Source organism: Sylvia atricapilla, chromosome 1 (genome assembly GCF_009819655.1).
Source record: "Sylvia atricapilla isolate bSylAtr1 chromosome 1, bSylAtr1.pri, whole genome shotgun sequence".
Taxonomy (NCBI): Eukaryota; Metazoa; Chordata; class Aves; order Passeriformes; family Sylviidae; genus Sylvia; species Sylvia atricapilla.
Genome location: NC_089140.1, coordinates 79,613,542 through 79,629,712, shown reverse-complemented (window position 1 = coordinate 79,629,712; position 16,171 = coordinate 79,613,542).

Genomic DNA, 16,171 nt, shown 5'->3' with positions numbered 1-16,171 from the left:
AAGCATCATCTTAATACCTGAATCTGGAATGTGAACAAATGAAACAAATGTGAGGTCAATACTCTTCCAAGCCTAATGTATTCACAGTGTGAATACAAACAATCCATAGAGATAGAGAAGATTTAGAGATAGAACTTAAAAAAATACTTGGGGTCTTACACTTCTACAGTTCAATAGGGTTTTTTAGGTTCTTTGGAAATTTTCTCACGCAAATAGGGAAAATATGTTCCCTTAATTTGATTAATTATTTAGTCTGCGGGCCTTGATTAAGAAACAGATTCTCTTCCTTTATTTGGAGACTGCATCTATAACTGAAGATTTTAGATTTCTCTTTTTTTTTAGCAGTTATGCTGATAGCTGAAGTTCTCTCAAACATTAAATTATTAAAAATATGTATTTTCTTAACCCTAACATTAAAAGGTTAAAATTTTTGGCTGAAAAGAAATTGCTGTCAATGAAAATATAAAAATAAGCTGGGTTTGTAGCAGTTTTTCTATAATCAATCTGAATTCTCACTTGCAATAATAAATGAGGTTTATTTTGCATAAGATTTTTTTAATGAAAGTAAAATATCATGAAAACAGTAGGAATATAAGGAATATAAAATTTTTATGTCATCATCAACATTACACTTAATTTGTCCAGTAAAAGTAAACTTGACACAAAGTTCCTAGGAATATGTAATGAATAAGCTGATCAGTTTTTTCAGAACCTTGACTTATTTAGTGTTTAATAGTTGAATAGTGAAGGTTTAGCAAGCTCATTGGTCCATTCCAAATTCAACAATCCTGATTCTGTAAAATTCAAATAAAGTCAGACTGCTGAAAAAAGAGCTATGGATATCCCATCCCTAGAAGGGGTCAAGACCAGGTTGGATGGGGCTTTAAGCAACCTGGTCTAGTGGAAAATGTCGCTGCCAAAGAAAGTGGGGGTTGGAACCAGATGCTTAAGGTACCTTCCAACCCAAACTATTCAATGAGCCTATAATTCTATGATTCTATGTGATTTTGAGGGAAATAAAAATCCTAGTAATTTTCTATTGCCCACCAAGTGCCGCAGAAATATCAGTTCTGTCCTTTTTGGTGGGTATCAAAAACATTAAATGTGCATACATTTCTCTTTGAATAAAGAATTGTAAAAATGCTTTAATATCATGTTATCCAACAGAACTATTACTGTATTAAAAATAAAATTATTAAAATTGCAAGGAAGAATGTAACATAGAAAATCATGGGTAAGCAAAAAGAAAATATATTCTCAGGGGTACTACCATGTGATCCTGCTGTCATGAGGCAAGGGTAATGCGTGCTTTAAATTTATTATCTATGTATGTCAGGTTTGTGCAGTTAGAAGTAGGATTTAGTTGGTGTTGAAGATTTGCTTTGGTTAGAGGCTTTAATAGCTTTTTCTTGTATATTTGAATATTCGGGTGAATTGGTCTTTAACTGCTTGTGGCTGACTGGGAGGAAAACAGACATATGACACATGTTAGGCATCTAGAATATTAAAAATGAGGAGTTCTCCTGGCATCACCTCATCCAACGAGAATATTTACTTAGTTTTCACCTTGTGTCAAAGCAGAAGATTCCCCAAGACAAATGTCTCAGTTAATCTAGCTGGCTAGACTGACTTGACAGAATCCTTGTGAAAGTGCTTTAGTTCAGTACCTTTGGGATGACAATAAGACAGAAATAGTTTCTGGGGCAGATGGGGGAAGACAGAGATCAGACAAATGATTCTGCTTTATTGTTCATAGTCCATGGTTGTTCTAAACAACCATGTTTTGTTTGTCTTAGTATATTATCTAACTGCAGCTGTGGGAGTATAGGGCTTTCTGTCCAAAGAGATGTCCCAATATTTTCTTAGGATACTTCTTGGTCCAGTTTAGAAAGTGTGTTTCCTTGTAAAGTGAAGGCAGGAACAAAAAGATAGTTCACATTCTCATAAATTCCTTTAGAGCTTCCTTTATCAAAAAAGAATCTAATCTAGTCTGAAAAGTGTTGAGCTAGCAATTTAAATTCTCTGACTTTCAAGCAAAACCACTGTATAAAGATATAAGATACTAGACTAAAACTCTACCAAAAATTTTAATATAAACTTAGCTGAGGAGAGTTTGCATGTAGAATGCTCTGCCTTGCACAGAAGAGATGAAGAAGCACATTGTAAACCTTGAGAACTGTGATCATCAGTGCACCTGAGAACTTGACCCTGTTGCTAAGGAACAAAGGAGAATTTCTAAGATCTTACAAATTCACAATGTTGCAGGGGTAGGTAAAACAGTCAAGAAAGAATCTGGCTGATGTGTAGATCCAGCCACACATTAGCCACATTTGTTTCCATAAGTATTTATGGTATATATACAGATACCTTTGAAGAACACCAAAACCATCTTTATCACATAAAGATAAACAGTAAACAAAATCTGTAACTAACTAAACTGTAAAGGGGTTTTAAATGTGGAGTAAATGGAGCAACAGGAGGAGAATAAAGTCTAAAAGACCTTCTCTAACCTGGGACAGAAATTTAGTAATGGAAGTCAGCCTTATCAGGATACCTAGAGCAATCCCTCTTAATTTGAAATAAGTAAAATGATCACTTAGAAACTTTTCAAGAGAATGGATTTCCAAGTTAACTGAATTAAGTGTCAGATGTAGTATTGGTGGGATAAGGCAAATTCTACAGACTTGTAAGTTATCTAAGCTGCTTATGTTCCTCTGAGGTAAATATCTAAATATCCCTTAAAACCAAGGTTACTACTTGAATGAGTTTGGGGAAATTGAAATTTTCATGAATCAAAAGTGTGCAGAGATCACTGTAAAATCATCCCTTTAAGATTTCACTTAATTCTTAAAAGATGTTATCTTCTTCCAGGGAAAATCCAGACCTAGATGAGAAAAAAAGCAATTTTGGGATATTACTGTCTCCTTGACCACACAGGGGACAATGACAATATGCAAAAGAGATAAGAGATGCTTTGAGATTAGGGCATACAAGACAAATGGCAGACTTGACTTACCTATTCCAAGCAGGGAAAGATCACATAAGTTATTCTAAGAAGTAGGGTAATTTTTTATTTGGTCCTCATCAGCGTAAAGGATGTGATTCTAAATGCTGATGCTTGAGGCAAATTCAGTTACAGTGGCTGATTTTTGTAATTCAGTATTTACAGAATCATAGAATGTCCTTATTTTGAAGAGACAAAAGTAATCTAAGGCCAGTGTCTGGCCCTGCATAGGACATCCCCCAAGCTTCATACTCTGTGCCTGAGAACACTGCCCAAGAGGTTCTTGAAGGCTGGCAGTTTTGGTGCCACGACCACTTCCTTGGGGAGCCTTTTCTGGTGCCCGACCGCTGTCTGGGTGAAGAAACCTTTCATAATATCTAAACCAAGCCTCTCCTGACACAGACTCAAGCCATTCCCTCAATCCTGCCACTGATCACCAGAGAGAGTACATCTCTGCCTGCCCTTCTGCTTTCCTATGTGGTAAGCTGTGGACGACATGAGATCTCTTCTGTCTTCTTCTCCTGGCTGGACAAGCTGAGTGACCTTAGCTTCAAATGGCTTCCTCTAGGCCCTTCAGCATTTCTCTAGCCCTTTTCTGTAGCAACAAAAGCAAACATTCACTAGAGCTGCAGTCAATTAAAAAAGGTGACCATCATAGAGACGAACAAATTTCTGGGAAAAAAAACATAAAAAAAACCAAATAGGAGGTGTAAGTCTTCTCAGGCAGCATGGGAGTTAATTGTGGACCATGCTGGAAAAAAAAAAGTATATGTGAACAAACTGTCAGGAAACATTTTAGAGAGCACAACTAAACATCATTGTCAAAGATGATGAACACTGTGATGAACACTATGATACAAAGAATCACTGAAATGGCATTGTATCTTTAATAATAATAATAAAAAAGAATAATGTTCAAATAAATGCCATAAGGGCAATTAAAAAAATCTAGGAAGGTAAGAGTCCTAGGGCAACAAAACATGACAAAATCTTATTTTACTAAAGAACCAGTAAAAGATATGAAAATCAACAACTAAGCTCCTTTCAAAATTGGAAGGAGGAAGAAAGCTTCAGGAATAAAGCGATTCAGACAGAAGATAAGACAGTCATGATTGGTAGTGGTTTATTTTCCAGTCTGTTTTTATATCCTGAACAAAAAGGCATAGACCAGGTTTTTTCAAAATCTTGACTGTTAAATCAGTTTGGACTTTCACTGATTAACAAGTAAATTCTGACAGGCACACTCATTCCTTCTTACTCGTGTTTACATTGTCCATAAAATAAAGAGGCAAAGTTCTTAAAATAAGTTCTCAAATGACTTCCATGACCCTGCTGCTGTCTTATCACTGCTGGCTCTGTTCCACAAAGCTTTTTTTTTATAAGGTGAATTTCCCCGGTGTTAATCTCTTCTCCCTTCTGTTATCTACTTGCCTCATAAGGTCAGTTTAGATGTTAGCCTTCTTACCCCAGCCCTGATTTCCTCTGCCTTCATGTGCCTGTATGAGTACCTTGCTGTCTCTGCTGCCCACCTAACAGGTTACACAGCTCTTTGTCCTTCTGCCTCCAGTTACCAATGGCATTTTCACCAGACTGCTTTTCAGTTTCCCAGTCAACTTAGAGCCCCTTCTTAAACATACTCTGGGCTCTTACAGATGAACTGTAGTTATTGTTTGGCAAGTTTTTTCTGTGTAATATATAAGCCATGACCTTTTCTCTTCAAATACACAGTAGAGCTTGTTCAGAATCTCATTTGGAATGTCATTTTCTTGACAATTTCAATATTTCTCTCCCAGTATATTTACAACATTTCAATAAATAGTGCTTTCCCATTCAGCTTTAGAGGATCCATCTTTATTTTTTCTTCTGCTGTCTTGCTGTTCGCCATGGCACTCAAATAAACTGATGTTTTTTACTTTGGCTGGCCTATGTGTATCTTCTCTATTTTTGTATGAAAAACCTTACTTTGAACTCTAATTACTCCAAGAGGCCAATTTTCGTCCTCTAGTTAGGTTAAATTTTGGATTTTGGTGTGGGTTGGTTGTTTGGTTGGTTTTTGGTTAGTTAGTTAGTTAGTTAGTTAGTTTGTTTGTTTGTTTGTTTGTTTTGGGTTTTGTTTTGTTGGTTTTTTGGTTTCTTTTTTTCCTTTCTAAACCTTCATGTCTTTGTTGTTATATTCTTGCGTCTTTGAAAAATTGTATTTGTTTTAAGTTGTAAGGTTTTTCTAGTGAGAATGGGAGGGGAGCAGAGGTGGTCCCTGTGTGGAGGCAGACTCTGTTGGCTCCAGCGAGATCCAACAGTCCCACCACAGGGCATGGATGAGCAAGGGAAGGGAAAACACTGCCAGACAGCCAGGTCTGAGGGGAACCATGAGAGAAACCACCCAGCAGTTCCAAGGGGAGAAAGACAGGAGGGAAGTTCCTGGCAGGGATGCCTCTGCAGCCCCAACATGAAGAAATCCTGTGGAGAAGGTGTTTCAGGTATGCACCCTGCAGGCTGTGAAGTACCCCTCATCACATCAGGTGGAAATGGCCTGAGGGAAGATGCAGCCCATGGGAAGACCCCACACTGGTGTAGGTAAAAAAAAGCATGAGGAGAAAGGGTGAGAGAGTAGCTGTTAAGGACTGATTGCAGCCCCATTTTCGATCCCCCTGTGCTACTGGAGGAGAAGAAGTAGAAGAGATAGGAATGATAGAGAAAAGCTGAGCCTATGAAGAAAGGGAGCTTAGTTGAAGGTAGTTTAAGATTTTTTCTTTCTTTCTTTTGGTCCAACTCAACTCTTTACTGGTTAAATTATTTGATTTTTTCCTCAAGTTTTGTTTGTTCTACTGATGGTACTCAAGATATGTTGTCCTCAACGAGTCAATGATCTCCCTGCCTTACCTCAAGCAAGAAACTTTTGGAAGTAATATTCTCCCCTGTTCTGTTAAGGAGGGGCAGATAGGTGGGAGCTGGCAGCTGGATCACAGAAGTTCTGTGTAAATATTTACAGACTTCTCCACCTTCTGTCTTAAAAATTGTTTTTTCATACACCACTTTGCTGTGAATTTTTATGAAATCTGTGATAATCCTTAGTTTGATGATGTGTGAAAGGATTGGTTATGATGATTGATAAAGTTCTGTGTATTACTGTGTACTTTTGTCTCTTTTGTATGTAGACTACACAGCTTAAAAATTCATAGGAGCAGGGATGATTTTGCTGTATATAGTTATAGAGTATGAATCAGAATACAGTATTGATTCATGGAGAGGGTCCCTTAAGTATACTTAGATAAGTAAATTCAACCCCATTTTCTTCTGCTTACACTGCATTAATTCTGCTTAAAATGTAAATATTTAAAAAACAAATTTATGACTATATACTTTTTCATCCATTTTTATATTTTACAAACATCTTCCTGTTAAAATTTCCAGAATATTATTCAGATACCCTGAAGACTATTTCCATACAAAGTAAAAAAAAAAAATAGCATGGATATAGATCACCATCCCGGAAGATGGAGTAGATGACCACTGAAGGTCCTTTACAACACAAATTATTGTGTTTAGGTTAATTATTGTGTGGTGTTGTATTTCTCTGGGGAATGGTTTTTCCCTAGGACCCCTGAAGCCTGTAACCATGTAGTTTTACTCTTCCTTCCTTTCTTGACCTAATTGGCTGAGATCCAGCCATCCCCTCTGGATAGAAACCTTGATAAGGGCCTGTCCTCCCTTTTTTCTTCCTCTTGTCCTCTGGCTCTCCAAGGCTCCAGCCCTCCTTCCCTCCTTCTGGACCTCCCTTGCCCTCTGGGCCTCCTGCCCTCGTTTCCCCTCCTGGAATAAACGTCTTGGATCAACCCTGAGGGTAAGAGCCTCTTTTGGATCTTTTGCCCTATCCCTGAAATATTCTCCCAAAGCCTCCCAAGAAACTGAGCTAGCCCCGGGGCGGGGGGGTGTGGGGGGGGGGGTGGGGGCAGCGAGGAATTCATTTCAGTGTGGTATTAAGAAGTAAAAATCTTTCAAATCCTTTTTGACAGGGAATTTATTCTCTGATAAGCAACATAGTTAAAAAAGTAAAGATTTTGTAGAATAGATCTGAATAGAATAGAATAGAAATCTGACTGCAATTCCAAATAAAATACGTAGTAGTTGAGCATTCACATGTAAGAAACCATTCCTAAATCTCATATTAAGGACAGATTGGTTCTTGGTTCTTCTGCAAGAAAAACAGCAAAACTACATTAATTAATCACTCACTGGTCTACAGTGGTACCAAAGAATAATTACTATGTATTCTCTGTCTATCCTCCAAATATTTTTCAACTTTTTTGTAAATATATGGGTGCACAAACACACAAACATTCACATACACATACAGATTTTTTTGAGAATAAATTTTTTCATAATTTCTTATTTTGATAATATTTGATACACAGTGTACATTTTACTCTTGGGAAATTTTGTATAAAATTTCTTTCTTTCATGTTACTTCAAATATAAATTTCCAATAGTTTTGTTGTTTCCATTTTTTTTTTATTTTCTGGAATTATCCTTGCTATTGAGTTTGCTTACAAAAATGTTCTGAAATCTGAAAATTTTTAAAAGAAAGAAGAAAAAGTGATTCTGCATATAAATTTTCACAATTGGAATCTAAGTTGCCTTTACCCTGTCAGGGGAGAATATGGATAAAGTCCATACAGTTTATGTTGCCACAGTGATGCCATTTAGTTTTGCCTTTTTTTTCTTTTATATGTTCTCTGTATTATTCACACATATATTTGTAACTCTGTCAGCTACTGTATTAGTAGCTTGCTTTCCCAGTACTTTTCCATGGCCTTTCCCTAAGCAGAAAGTCAAAACAAATTCCAGAGCTCCAAGCCTCTAGGGTAAAAGGCCCCTGTCTTATCTTGGTTCTTCCTGGGAACTAGGGCTGAGGACAACTTTTGGACATACATTTTCATGAAAAAAACACAGCTAGTGCTGAAGCAGGGCTCTAGAGAAGGGGCTTGACCTGGAGGGGAATTGCATCATCACTTGTCCTCCAAACTGGTGCTTTTTATCAATTATACTAATTTCCTAAAACTTATAAACCTTCCTAAACCTTCCCTGAGGGGTGTGGGCTTTTGCAGACATCTTTTCATTACTAACCTGGAGGCCTTCAAATAGAGATCTCCTTTTACATTACCTCTATTATCTCGAGTTTTATTTCCAGGTTGGGAAAAAGGCAACAACATTAAGAATCAAATAATTCTGAGTACTAATACAGTTAATTTCTTTGGGGTGTTTAGACCTGCAGAAGACAATACAGTGTATTCTTGAAACTATCTGAGGTAGCAACTACATCTGAGAGCGGATGTGGAAGGATCAGAGAAAATACCCACTAAAATGGGAAGACTCACATAGGAGTTATAAAATGGGAAGACCTGCTGGAGGGTCTCCTTTATGCTGTTGGTGTGTGTCACTGAGAAGGTCAACCAAACCACTCTCCATTCCAGTGAACTGCTCAGTGAAGAGTCCCCGTAATAGGATGCTGACAGTCTGGTTGAGCACAAGGGTCTCAGCTTTCCTGAGACACTGACAGACACACTAAATATTAAGAGTCAAGGAAATATTCCCTCTTCATGTGACAAGAGAAAAAGGAGTGCATTTAGTCTTCTTGAATTTTTAGATTTTGAACCACAGTGGGGAAAGCTGCAGTCTGCAGCAAACACAATTAACTTGTTCTTTGCTTATTAGGAATTGTATGTAGTTGTCAGTTTAATGAAATCAAACTGGTGAAAAATTACAATTGCAGCAAGTTTCGCTGATGTTGAAGAGTACATGCATCACTGGTGAAAAATTGGAGGTTAGCACTAACTAGGCAAACAGCTTGCAATCTTGCTAAGTCAGACATACAAATAACACTATTTCTTGTTGTAGCTCTACTAATAGTAAGTAATTTAATCTGAGAAATTAAATTCAGTCCTGTTATTGCGATGCATATGGATTACTTACAATGCATCTTTTGTCTTTTTTCTTTTGTTTTTAACTCATAAATATTAGCCTGCCACTATCTGTCCATGTCTGATGTGGACAGATATCATCCATATAGTTCAGAGTATCATCAAAAAGACATTCAGAGGAAGGTCTGTAGGATATCAAATCCCTCTGTATGGCTTTATGTTTGAAAGCAAAGTGGCCTTTTCATATCTTAGAGAAGGTGAAAGACACATAATTGCTAGATGACATGTAAGCAGAGCAACCAGGGCTCTCAGTTATTTTCCATTCTATTGCCTTAAAAACATGCCATTCAGCAACAACTATTTTTCATAATTATCTTAAGTAGAAATTTTCCTGATTTTTCTAGTTAGACTGGTTGACATTATCTTAAAATACCAGTTCAAGTTTTCCAATAATTAAAACCTATAAATGATGACAGGCAAAAGCATTTAAAAATCTGAATCTGCAGTTTATTGTATTTTTTTCTGTGTATATAAAACAGAGCATACATAATTTTTTTTTCTGTGTATATAAAACTCACAGAGAAACACACACACAAACACACACAGAGGAATGCATTTTTAAATCACGTAGAAATGATACTTGCATATTTTTCTAGCCTGCAGGGAAAATCATTATGGCTTTTATCATTGAGGGTATGAAAAATTCAACATTAAATCATTTTGAATTAATGGAAATTTTTCTCTCAGGGAAGAAATAATTCTGTGTGGTACCTCCTGGAAGCCAAATAAGACGATTTCAGCCTCTTGGGAAGAGATACAACAGCTTCACAGAAGAAGCCTTTTGACTGATTTATATTTAATTCCCAGTAGGTGTTTAGTTTTCTCTTAAAGACTTAGTCATTATTTTTCCTTTTTATTCAGAACAAACATCTTTCTCTTCAATTGCAATAAAAAGGATCAAACTCAAAGAGCTTACATTTTCATAAAATAAAGGACATGCACATTTTCTTTCTAGAAGCAGTCTTCTGATTCATCTGAATGATGAACTAATGCTGATGAATGAAAAGGAAGAATTAAATGTATGTTTCTGCAGGTCCAATGAAAAAAGGAAATGTTAAAAGATAAATGTATGGATAAAAAAAAAATTCAATTTTTAACCCACCTTATCTGTTTTGACACATAACTTTTCACAGATTAGAGTACCAACTGAAAAAATCAAATCATAAGTGGAAGCAGAACTGTTATGTGTTTATCTTTTCAGAATCCAAAGGAATGTAAAGTGCACTTAAAAGAAATAGGAGAAATATTAACAACATTACAAAGGGAGCAAGAAAGGGGAGAGAAAAAAAACCTCAAAAATATGGACTCTACCAGAGAGATACAAGTAGAAGCCTGCAGGAAGAGAGATACTGTATGTAGATACAGACTGGGAACTTCTAAAACCAGAATTCACCTTCTCTACAACATTAAACACACTAATATGATTACCGAAGTTCAGATAATCATATTACAAACAAGTTTTTAAAACTGTTTACTCATAGAAGTCCCCAAATCAGTAAGTTTTGGTAGGAACATGTAGAGTCATCTTTCATGTCTTCTCCATTAGTAAAAGCTGTATGAACTCCCCTTTATTTTCTGCATATATTTATAATACCAAATTTATATCTCATTCTGAATTTCTCAAGAAACAATATTAACATAGTATTTTATGTTCTCTCATTGTGAGAATAATAACCTATACAGAAAGATATTTTTGCATTTCCTGGTTTGTTTCTTTTTCTTTCAAGTAGAAGAAAAAAAATTTAGTGTAGCTAAGCCAAAGAATAAGAATGCATGTGCTCTAAGAGTGCTGTAAAAATTCTCCGTGGAAAACTCCTGACATGAGCAAAATGCATCTAGATGGAGAAAGGAGCACGCAGGTTGCGATCAGCAACCAGTTCAAACTCATGAAAAATGGGAAGGAGAACTACAGGAATTTCAAGGGCTGCTGCTAAGAAATCTGAGCTAGATTGTTAATTATAATGTTTATTATGTATATGACTTGAGAAACTGCAAGATTAAGTCTTATTATAGCTTAGGCAATTTTTCAGATCTTCTCCTGAATCACAAGCTACCATTGTTTCTTAGACAAGTGCCTTTTCCTGAAATATGCAGCATACCTACTGAGTTAATAACAAGCCATATAAATTTATATTCCAATCAGATATTACACTGTAGAATTTGGTACGAAACAAGCACAGCAGATGATCTATTCATTTTATACTGGCTTTTCAGAAATAGAAAAGAAAACAAAGAAAAGAACAAAAGAAACCCAAACACAAACAACAAAACGAGACAAACAAAACTAAAACCAACCAACCAAACCAACACTCCCTGTGCACCGTCTCCCCTCAAAGAAAAAAAAGAAAAGGAAAGAAAAAACAGAAAAAATGGTTTTGAAAAAGTTGGTAAAGGACTTTCTAAGTAAGAATATCCTGAGCTACAAAATATTTCTAGAGTTTATTTTAAACTCTGGAAATTATGATCTCAGCTAATACCACTGATAATAGCATTTTGCTGCATTTTTCATATTTCATTAAATGTAGCTGTTAATCAGCTCAGAAATCACTGTGATTTGAAATCTTTTCATGTACATGCTTGTGGCAAACTGTATTGGTTGAAAGTAAAACAAGTAACTTTTTGGGTGGTTGGTGGGGTTTTTTTTCCTAAATGCACTTCTGTTTAACATTTTTTACGTTTGACAATGTAACATGGCATGGAGAATATTGCAACTCATCTTTCTACAATTTGTCCATTAGCTAAATCAAGAATGCCAGCTTCCATGAGTTTATTCTCCTTAACAGATTCTACCTTTAGTAAGAAGTGGATAACTGCACAAAACTGTAAAACAGGCAGTATTTGTCACCACATTTCAAGTAGCAGTTTATGACTAAAAGATAAAGTAATTGGTGACTGCAATTTCTGATTAAAGAAAGTACTAAGAACATTTTTGCTTATATTTTAATTTATTTAGAAATTTGTCTACCCTTTGAAGTCAGAAGGTAACTAAAGCAACAACATATTACCAATTCTTATTCAAAATTAACAGTTCCCTCTTCACTAAAAAAAAGAAAATGCTATTTAGAGAAACACATTCACTGATTCTATCCCAACAAATATGAAATTCCAGACTGATCTGTGACATGATACAGAGATTAAAATGCTGGCGTTGAGCAAGTATAATTAATGAATGCTGCCCATCTACCAGAGTTAACTCAAGATTTACTTTTCTTCAAGAAAAATTCAGGGAAAAAACAAGCCAGCAACTCAGTCTACCTAAATTACTTAAATTACTTAATAAATCATAAGAAAATATGTTAATCTTTGCCTATTAAATTTCTGACAGCTTCTTGCTATTGGGAAATACTGTGGTTGTTTTAAATGCTCCAAATATGATAACTAACATTTAAACAGCTGATGTATACTATTATATAATAAGGAACTCCTGTCCTTTCCCTTTCTTCGGTATAGAAGATATACCATGTCATGACAGCACCCAAATTCAACATGAGCCCTAAATAATTATTTCCATGTTTCTTTAGTCCATTCTCCCTTTGCATTCTCACTTCGAAAACTCTTTTTGTCACAATGCAGCAATCTTCCATAAATTTCTTCTTCTGCTGAAAGTCTCAGTTTTATCCACAATAACTAATCTACCAAAATGCAGAAACCTTGTTGTCTCTAAACGCAGAATAGCAAACTCTTAAAAACCCCCGAACAACAAAGCCCAAAGAAACCCAGACCATAAATGTGAATCACAAGTGATGAGAGAAATTTTGTGTCATCTCTTTTGTATTTTAGAATCTTACTGCCTAAATCTGTTTCCAGGAATGATTAGAAAATGAATAATAGGCATGGTCAATTTCAAGCTTTAATTGACATAAAAAAAGCCAATTAAATGAATCTATGGCTTCTAATTACTTGGAAAAAATATGCATATAGTTTTTACAAGAAATAATATCATAATGTATTGAAGAGGAAAATACAAGCTTTCAAATAAAAAAGATGGTCAAAGTAATAACCATATAACCCTACTTGTATTAATGGCCAGATAATCTTACTAGTCACTAGTAACAGGTTGATTATATAAGAAGGCAAACACTGTTGGGACACCTTATTCTACTAGAAGAAAATTAATGGCTTACTTCTCTATCGCTGAGCTGATAAATAAATAAAAGTATAGCCTGTAGTTTCACTCACAAAATGCAAAAGTTTTGGACTATAACTATACAGCATGAAGAGGTTGCATCGCTGGGTACTCATTAGACAGGTAAAAGCTGGAATGACTCTACTTGAGGTACATTTAAACTATAGAAGTCTACTGATTTGAGACTATTCTATATACACCAAAGAAAATAAATTCTACTTAAATGGTAATTACTGAAAAAATAATTCTTCAGTATGTAGGATAATAAATTGCCTTTTTAAGAAAATCTCTATTGAAGCATGTGATTTAGAAAAATTCCTTCTCCCTAGACAAATAAAAGATAAAATATATTTTTTGAGAAATTAGTTCAAGAAAGAAGTTAATTATTTTCCAGTAACTCATCACACAGTACAAAGTGAACTTACATTACAACACAAAACATGAGCACTGAATTTAAAAGGAAATATTTGAAGTTGCTAAGCAACAGTTTTGTTTATCATATTGGCTCTGAAATGAAAGCAATAGAAGCACAAAACAAAGCAAACAAATGTACAAGACTATAATCTATTTCATACTCAACATAACCCCCCCCCCTTTTTTTACAGAATATAAATTAATAAATATTCTTGACAACAACTTGATCTATGGTTTAGTGGAATTTTTCTCTATGTATTGTTACTGTTATTTTGACTTCATTTTCAAAACATTAGTAAAAAAGACAACTAAGTAAGAAACTACAGAAAAATTGTATTATTGAATGCAATTTCTGTGAAATGCTCAAACTAAACTCATTCTATATCTGAGTGTGGACACCGACTGATAGTAACTGGAAATATTATATTATAATAAAAATATCTAAACATATAGACTTGATTGTCCAAAAGTATTTATTTAATCTCACTTTAAAACATATGTTCATTTCCTATAAAACAACATTTTTTATAAACATTTCTTGGTATAAAACAGGTGATCAAAGCCAATTTGGATAGGGCTTTGAGCAATCTGGTCTAGAATATGGTATCCCTGACCATGGGAGGAGTGTTGGAACTAGATCATCTTTAAGGTTCCTTGTCATTGAAATTATTCTATGCATCTACAAAATAAAAGAGGGATTTCTTCTTCCTGTTTCTGAGTAACTCAGGTTACAAAAAGCCAAGTTTGTGACTGTATCAAGGGACTGCACAGGACTCTCCAGTTGCTGAGCAATGTATATGAAGGAATAGCTGCTTCCCAAACATGTTGAGGCAATTGCTGAAGCTTAACCATTCTCCCTCTGAAACACTTTCTTCTTATGACAAATCCCTTGCAGTGAATGGAGAGAAGGGAACTGGACTCACTATGTGAAAAGGGGTGTCCTATCCTTGTGATGATTCTCAGCTAGAGAAGTGCCATCAGACCCAGTCTGACTTTGTGTTTGAAACCTGAAATTGAGCTGCCTAATATGTCTGCCCTACAACTACCTGCATTTTCTCCATTTCTGTCATCATTCTAGTTCTCAAAAAGATCTGTTGTTCTCTTCCATAGCTTTCAATTTTTTCTTCAGTGTAAGGAAATTATGTCAAGACTTTCTGTGAATGAGACAGACAAGCAGCTAGGAAAAGTGACATTCATTGGTCATCTTGTAATGTCCCTGACTGCAGTCATTTGGACTGACATTTTGTACCTCTCATTGCTGTACTGCTGAAGTGGATAAGGCCTCATTCCCTCCACAAAGCAAATTTCAATACATAACAGAATTGTAAAATATGCTGAGTTGGAAGGGACCCACAAGGATCATTGAGCCCAATGCCTGAATCCATGCAGGACACTCCAGGAGCCACACCATGAACCTGAGTGTTGTCCAAACATTTCTTGAGCTCTGTCAGGCTTGGTGATGTGACCATTTCTCTGGAGAGTATGTTCCAGTGACCAGCCACACTATGGGCTTCCTCTCATATGGCTTCCCCTCAAAACCCTTCACCATCCTCTTGGCCCTCCTTTGGACACTCTCTAATAGCTTAATGTATTTTTTATGTTCTAGTTCCCAAAGTGTCAATGCTTCACCTTTCATTGTTAACAGAGACAGTGCATGCCAGGTTTTTACAGGGTAGTTTCCTGAGTGTGTGGAAAATTTCTTGGTCTTCTATCAATATTTTCAGATCTTTGAGAAGGTATTTCTTTGATCTATCCTCCCTTCTCAAGTACACCTGACTTTTCCCTCAGCTGCTCCAAATGTTACCATATGTATATAAACACAGAGGTACACTAGGGCAGTGGAAATGCTGGTATTTTATCTCACAGTCTTCAGACACTTTTATCTCAGATGAGCTGGGAGTAGTCCTTCAAGATAAATGTGTGAAATCATTCATGCTTTTTGGGGTATATATGTGTTCTAGAAAACTTAAAATATTATGATGAGACTTTTTTTCCCTTAAAGAAACAAAAAACAAACCAGCAATCAAACCAAACTCCATTTTTTCTATGTATTTTATAAGGTCCTCTATATTTTTTTAAAGAAAAAAGAAATTCAAAGAACAATTGAGGCTCACATACAATTATCTGTAGGTATCCATAGGTATTGGGTTCAGAGTTTGTGGCTGAGGTTGTTTTGTTTGGTTTGGGTTTTATGACAGGAGGAATGGTTGTATGTCAGTAAAATGAATAAAGCTAAGTGCTTAATGGGGTACCTGAACTTTCAAGTGCATAATTTTGAAGATATTAACAAGATATTTTTTAAGGTTACTCTTATTCTTTTAAGATAACAAGCAAAATCATCTGTCTTTGGTGGTTTGGGTTTTTTTAATAAGGATGTCTCTCTGAATATTTTTTGAAGAAAATGGGGCTTTCTTGCTTCATTCACTGTTTGGCCTCTGGAATAAATATTCTATTTTTTATATCATAGCTGCATGCTGGGATCAAAGCTCAACAAGCCTAGCAGATATTTCTTAAGATAATCGGTGAATATGAGAAAAAAATCCAAATTAAATAAAAGCAAATCAATATAAAAATATTTCCATTAAAATAAGAAAAGGTACTTACTCTCTAGGTTTTTAGTCTTCCTTTGAAAAATGGGGAATTTGTCAA